Source organism: Nicotiana attenuata, unplaced genomic scaffold (genome assembly GCF_001879085.1).
Source record: "Nicotiana attenuata strain UT unplaced genomic scaffold, NIATTr2, whole genome shotgun sequence".
Lineage (NCBI taxonomy): Eukaryota > Viridiplantae > Streptophyta > Magnoliopsida > Solanales > Solanaceae > Nicotiana > Nicotiana attenuata.
Window position 1 is genome coordinate 440,843 of NW_017670241.1, and position 8,032 is coordinate 448,874.

Genomic DNA, 8,032 nt, shown 5'->3' on the forward strand with positions numbered 1-8,032 from the left:
GAAAAAACGGATTAAAGAACTGCTGACAATTTAATCTTAGAAAAAAGATTCTTGAAGCTCTTTGATTGCAGACTGCTGTAATTAGTTAGTTTAATCACATGTACCTACAATGTGGTTGATTTTGTAACATGGACCTATAATATATAAAGAAATCCTCAATATGGTATACAATTTAATAAAGCTGCTCAAAATGGTTTCTTGAAGTTCCTTTTACTGGCTACTAAAATTGCTTATCAAAAGAAGAATGGTTGATTACGATCACATGCATGGTTATACTTTAAAGGATTTATTTGTTAATTCCTTAAAATAATCTGCGAACAAAACTAGAACAAAATCATGTCTAAAATGTTTCTCAATCTTCTTCTACTTAACAACTCCAAGCTCTTCTATCCCTAAACTTGTTTTCTCAATAATTTCAGAAATTAAAATTAAACTAGTCAAAAAGAATCAATTACATGTGAAAATAAAAGCCAAGAGCAATGCAAGATAAACCACATTAATCCTGACATATCAGAATCATTGTCTGCCAATCCAGATCATTACTCCCTCTGGTCCACAATAAGTGACCAATTTATTTTTTTATTTTAATCCAAAATAAGTGTCCATTTATATAATCAAGAAAGAATTCAATTTGTTTTTACAAGATTACCCTTTTGTATATATCCCTAAAAAGTTTTCTTACTCCTCACATTAAAAATTTAATTAAGGGTAGTTTAGTTATACTAGGTATTTTTGTATACAATTTAGTATTTTCTTTATGGGCGTGCCAAAAGCAAATTGATCACTTATTGTGGATCGGAGGGAGTAACAGATTTCAACATGTGCATGCATTGTACATTTATTGTACTCTAATAATCATTACATTTTTTAAATTCATTAGGCTAGATAATACTTTTGAGGGAAATTTTAATTACTTGAGCAATTTTTATTATTCTTATCTACTTTGATAGTAGGGAGAAACAAAGTGTCACATGCATGGCCGGGCATTGATATCTTTGTACTACAAAATATAAATCTGCTCCAAAATTAGAAAGCAAGGGTTACATAGTCAAAAATATTTTTGGTAACCGACCTAAAGAAGATATGTCCAATAATTCGTTTATATTATTTGGGTTTATTGAATTTGAAAGTGTATCACCTGTATGGACGTACCCAATACGTTATTATACCATTTAAATGAAGTTGGCCAAAATGGTTTCCGAAGCTCATTTAACTCGGAAAACCTTCTCTAAGATTAAACAAGCAGACTACAGGACCTCACTTTAACGCACAATTAGGTTGAAATGCATGTGTAACAACTCAAAACCACGGCAGGTCGTGATGGAGCCTGGCCTGCTTGCTAAGCAAACCAACACACGTAAACAATTAAACTAAATAGAATGTAAAACTATCTAACAGATAGAAGCCGCATGATGAAACATAAATAATTTTAAATACTCTCACATTACTAATGAACAGCCAAAGATTGGTGTCACGAATCAATGAGCAACTAAGAATATATGCTAGACTGAATCATAATACAAAATAGTATCCGAAGGAAAAACCAGTAGACAAAAGTAAATAGAAGAAAACTCCATACGCTGCGAATCGATCCACAGAACAGCTAGCTCATCAAGAGTCTTCACCAAATTCCGCTAGGCCTTCCTCGGGGCACACTAATAATCAAACTCAAAACCTACCCAAAATATATCAAAGGGTAGTATGAGTACAAAAACATGGTACTCCGTAAGTATCAAGTCTAGCCTTGAGAAATAGTAGCGAGGGGTCGACATTAGCACCTGCTAACAATCCAATAAACAAGTGAGAGCATAAATATAACAAGATAAAGGCACAGTAAATCCAAAATTCAGACATGCCTTTTAGACAAAAGGATACAATATGATGTCAAGTACCACAATTCTTTTCGAAATCATGATTTGAGTCAATCAACGCTTATATAAGAGCTACTACATGAATGTAGAATGCAAATGCATGCCCACAGTCTACTCTTAATACCTCACATCACAAATCCATGTGTCTGATATTGGCCAAGTGTCCAAACCAAATACCAATCTTGGTTCCTCCGCTCAACGGGCCCAAGTAACATGGGTACTCACTTGACTCCGGAGGGATGTGTCACGACCTAAATCGGAGGGCCGCGACAGGCACCCGGTGCCTTACTCAATAGAGTACCAACATAATGTATCTTTCTTATCATACCATCATGGATAAATGGGCCAGAAGAGCCGTCATGAGATTAACAGAATAAAACATAAGGGAATACTCGACATAGGACGACTCAACATGATATACAAACTTATACATGTGACATACGGGCCTATAAGGCTGACATGATCATTTGTAAACTCAGACCATAGGCCAACAAGGCCATACAAGTATTCATATACATGACATCTGTCTACAAGCCTCTAAGAGTACATAAACGTCGTAAAATTCGGGACAGGGGCGCCCCGCCATACCAATCAATACATGTCCAAATCATACTGACCAAAAAGGCAACTCTAGAGCAAGTGGAATGCACCAACACCTTCCGCTAAGCCGATAGCCTACTATGAGGACTGTCAACCTGTCTATCGGGACCTGCGGCCATGAAACGCAGACAATCAAAAGGGGCGTCTGTACGAATAATGTACCGAGTATGTAAGGCATGGAAGCATAAATAAGAATAGTAATGTAAAGAGAGATAGAGAAGATACAACCTGTAATATTTGAGTGCCTCTGAGGGCTAATGACATGAAATGCATGATATATATATATATATATATATATATATATATATATATATATATATATATACACACACACACACACACACACACACACACACAAAAACACACACAAACACATATATAGATATTTAAAAACATACGCCTCTGTGTGCATCATCATCATCATATTGTACCCGGTCGTAATAGGCTCGGTAAAAACGTACCCGACCATCATAAAGCTCAGTAGAATCATACCCGGTGTTGACCGTCAATAGAAAGTATTTTCTAGTAATAAATACCTATTTCTACAAATTAATTAAGTATTAGTTTTAAAATTAATCACTTAGTATTAGTATTATGTAATTATAAAATATTTTTTATTTTAAGATTACTAAAATAACTTTTATATACATCGCAAAGGCCTTATAATTAATTTGAAAAAATTACTCCTTAATTTTTAGTTAATTAGACTACTATGTTATTATATTGACATTAATGCTATAATTCGAAAATAAAGTATTTATGAATAATTAACTAAAATATTACCATATTTTACTGAATTATTAAGCTTATTTAATTTAATTATAAAAGGGATCAAAAGAGGTTAAAGGCTATAATTGTAAATCTCCAATTAAACACAAGATGGTCATCTTTTAAATTTATTTTGGCCTAAATGACAAGCCCAATCCGGAAAAAAAAACCCAGTCTAAAGACCCTCTAATCCACTGTGGCAATCCACGTCTCTCTCCCTAAACCAATCACAGTATGCCACGTCGCTAGTCACTCTCACTCATAAAGAAAGCACAATGAATCTGGACCGTTGATCTATCTCATCAGCGGTCCGCGTTTAATCCCCATTTCCTTCTTATTCTGTAATCTTATTAAGATCTAATCTCAACTGTCTGATCAAAGAGATCCAACGGCCATCAATTTTTTCCCATTAAATCATTTCTAAATTCTTAATTATCAAAACAATTGGATCCGTTGATCAAAAGATCCAACGGCTTCCGTTCCATCTCCGAATCTTAACTCAGAGATGACCCCCTAAAACCTAATCACTTTTCACTAAAACGGCCACCCTCATTTCCCAATTCCCTCTCTTTTCTCTCATCCCCATCAGACCATCAGTCCTAAAACGTTGCGCAAATTTGTGCAAGGTCACAAATCAAGCCCTAACATATCCATCTTGTCATGTTAACCACGAATATCGTCGATTTCCATTACATTTCCATCAATTCGATTTGAATCTCAAATCTGAAACCCTAGACCTAAACTACGCAACTTGAAAATCCATCAACCCTTCCTCTGTTCTGTCGAGTCGGAGCATGCATGGCGAATATCTTTAGATTTATCATTATTATTCATTGTCCAAAGGTCAAACGCAGTGACCTCTAGACATTAGGGTTTGGCCGTTGTTCAAAGGTTTCAACGATCGACCTCCTCGTGCTCGGGTAAACTCAATACTGCTTTTCCCATTTGTTCTCTCTGATTTCACCTGATTATTCTCACATCATCAACTCATCGTCATTTTCCACTCACGATTTGAATCTGTTAAAACCCTAGGGCCATTAAATGGAACTATAAATAGGGCCTTGATTGTTCTCACCTAACATCACAAACAACAAGACCATACCTAACACGAATACGAAAGTAACAATAAGATTTTTCATAAAAATTAGGGTGTCTTACTTATTTTTGTTTTTATCTTCTAAGTGCCTTCACTGCTTCAAGCTTGAAGCTTTGGGTCCTAGGCAAATTAGAAGGAATCCATGTTTGGTCTGGTGCCCTCAAGAAGGTCAATACACCTTCACCTTCTTCACTTTTGATTGTTTTATTCGAATATCATGAATATGTTGTTGTCTCCTGTTAGTTGTATACGTTTATGATGTTTGTCATTAGTATAGAAATGTTACCTCCAGATCATGATAAGGGGTTGTTAACTTGTGGTCATTTGTTATGCTCCTGAGTATCTCTAATTCGTATTGACTAAGCTGTTATGTGACTTTAATGGTTTTCATTCTGATCTCAAATAGTCCACATGATTAAGATTTTCCTTAATGTACTTTAAATGACCTCTCATGCTTGCCTAGGTTTCAGATTTTCTGTTAATGTTTCTGTTGTGATTTCTATACTTACACACTGTTTCCTCCATTCTATTATTTTGCAGTAGAGAGTGTTGTTTGATAATTCTAACTAAGATAAACCTGAAAGTTTGTCACGACTCAAATCTCCCTCCGTATGATGTTGTGACGGCACCTAGTCTCTAAGACTAGGTAAGCCTAACAGTTGCAGAAAAACCGAGCAACAACAAATATAACTACTGAACCTTAACTATAACAGGTATATATATAAAGCTGGAAAACTGCCGCTCGGCATATACAAGTAAAACCAACAATTTTGAGCATAAACAACTCCCCAAAGACCCGGTAGTCACAAGTCACAAGCTCTAGGGAAAAACTCTAACTGTCTTTATACATCAGTGTTTAGGAACAATAAGAAGAAACAACATAAAGGATAGAGGGAGACTCCGAGGTTTGCGGACGCTGGCAGATGTACCTTGAAGTCTCCGAAAGCTGCAGCAAATACTCTCGACTAAAAGCAGGGCTGGTAGGAGGCACCTGGGTCTGCACACAAAACATGTGCAGAAGAGTAGCATGAGTACACCACAACGGTACCCAGTAAGTGCCAAGCCTAACCTCGGTAGAGTAGTGACGAGGTAAGGTCAGGGCCCAACTGGTATATAATAAATAAGGCAGAAGGTATAGAAATATAATGACAGACTGAGAATTTAACAACAAGAAATAGAGGAAGAAAGCAACACAACACATAGGGATAAACAACAGGGGCGCTCTCGAGATAGCGTCACGTAGTCCCAAAAGTAAATATGCACGGGGATCTCTCGAGGTATCGCCTCGTAGTCCCAAAATTAAATATGCACGGGGATCTCCCGAGGTCCAGCCTCGTAGTCCCAAAAGTAAATATACACAGGGATTTCACGAGGTACCGCCTTGTAGTCCCAAAAGTAAATATGCGACAGGGGATCTCCCGAGGTACCTCCTCGTAGTCCCAAAAGTAAATATACATGGTGATCTCCCGAGGTACCGCCTTGTAGTCCCAAAAGTAAATACTCAGCTCGAATTGATGGAAACAACAATCACATCAAGAAATTCTACAGTTTAAGACTAAGTACAAGTCAAGGAAAAAGCAGGAAATCAACTAAGCATGCTGTACAAATCTCAAATAATCAATTAAGACACATAGACATGCAATAATAGGCTAAACGGAATAACTATACATGCTGGTATAACTCATTTAAGATGTAACATGTTACTGCTCAGTAAAAACCGGATATTACAACAATTTAAGCACTCGTCAACTCGCGTACACGACACTCAAATATCATGGAAGTATCACAACAGTACCAAATCCTAAGGGGATTTCCCTCACACAAGGTTAGGCAAGCCACTTACCTCGAACCAAGCTCAATCAATCAGTAAGAATACCTTTTCCACGACTTTTCGACTACGAATAGCCCAAATCTAGCCAAAAGCAATTACATACCATAAATATAACTATAAGAAACTAATCTAATTAATGAATTCAAGACTTAAGCAAAAAATTAGAAATTCGCCCCAAAAAGTCGACTCGGGCCCACGTCTCGGAATCCGGTAAATGTCACAAAATATGAACACCCATTCAACCACGAGTTCACTCGTACCAAAATTACTAAAATCTCAATCAAAACCCAAAAATTTGGTTGAAGGACTTTTCTACTTCTTCCCCAATTTTTCAACCCAAATCTTAAATTAGAAGATGAAATTAACGATAGATTAGTGGACTATACCCAAAAACGAATTAAGAATCATTACCCAATAGTTTTCTCTGAAAATCCCTTGAATTTTCGCCTCAATCTGAGCTCTCTAGGCCCCAAAAATGAAAATGGGATATAACCCTCTATTTTGAAATTAAAGCTGCTGCCCAGGTAAAATCTTCTTCGTGAACGCGAAAACCTCCTCGTGTTTGCGAAGCATAAAAATTCCTTCAGTTCAAAAACCTTCTTCGCGAGCGCGAGAGTCCACTTGCGAATGCGGAAGCTTACACTACCTGCCCCTTCGCGAACGCGTGCATACCTACGCGTTCACGTAGACTAAATGCCTGATGACCCCACGGACCAACTTCTCTATGCGAACGTGAGGTCCTTTTCACGAACGCGTAGACCTAATACCTCAGAGCTTCGTGAATGCGGGACCTACATCGCGAACGCGAAGGCCAAATTCCTGTAGCACTCAGACTTCCTATACACGAACGCTGGAAAACCTTCGCGAACACATAGAAGGAAACTAGACACCAGCAATTTTTGAAGCTTCAACTACAACACTAAGTCCAAATTGATCCGTTAACCATCCGAAAACTAACTCGAGGTCCCCAGGACCTCAACCGAAACTACAAAAATGTCCTAAAACATCATACTAACTTAGTCAATCCTTTAAATCACATCAAACAACGCTAAAAACACGAATCGCACTCCAATCCAAACTTAATGAACTTTGAAACTTTTGAACTTCTACAACCGATGTTGAAACCTATCAAATCATGTCCGATTGACTCCAAATTTTGCACACAAGTCATATTTGACATTACGAACCTACTCCAACTTTCGGAGTCGGAATCCAACCCTGATGTCAAAAATTCTACTCCCGGTCAAACTTCCAAAAAATTCAACTTTTGCCATTTCAAGGCTAACTCATCTACGGACCTCCAAATCACAACCTGGACACCCTCCTAAGTCCAAAACCACCCAATGGATCTAACAGAACCGGCAAAACTCCATTCCGGAGTCGTCATCGCATAGTTCCAACTACAGTCAAATTCCTAGAACTTAAGCTTCCATTTTAGGGACTAAATGTCCCAATTCACTCTGAAACCAAAAACAAAACCTCCCGACAAGACACATAAGCATAAAACGATACAGGGGAAGCGGTAAATAGGGGATCGGGGCTAAAACTCTCAAAACGACTGGCTGGGTCGTTACATCCTCCCCCTCTTAAAATAATCGTTCGTCCTCGAACGACCATAAAGGCATACCTAAAGTGGTGAAAAGATGAGGATAATGGCTACGCATATCATGCTCGGTCTCCCAAGTCACCTCCTTGACTGGCTGACCCCTCCACTGTACCTTGACTGAAGCAATATTCTTTGACCTCAACTTTCGAACCTGCCTGTCCAAAATAGCCACTGGCTCCTCAACATAAGACAAATCCTTGTCCATCTGGACTGAGCTGAAATCCAACACATGAGATGGATTACCGTGATACTTTCGGAGC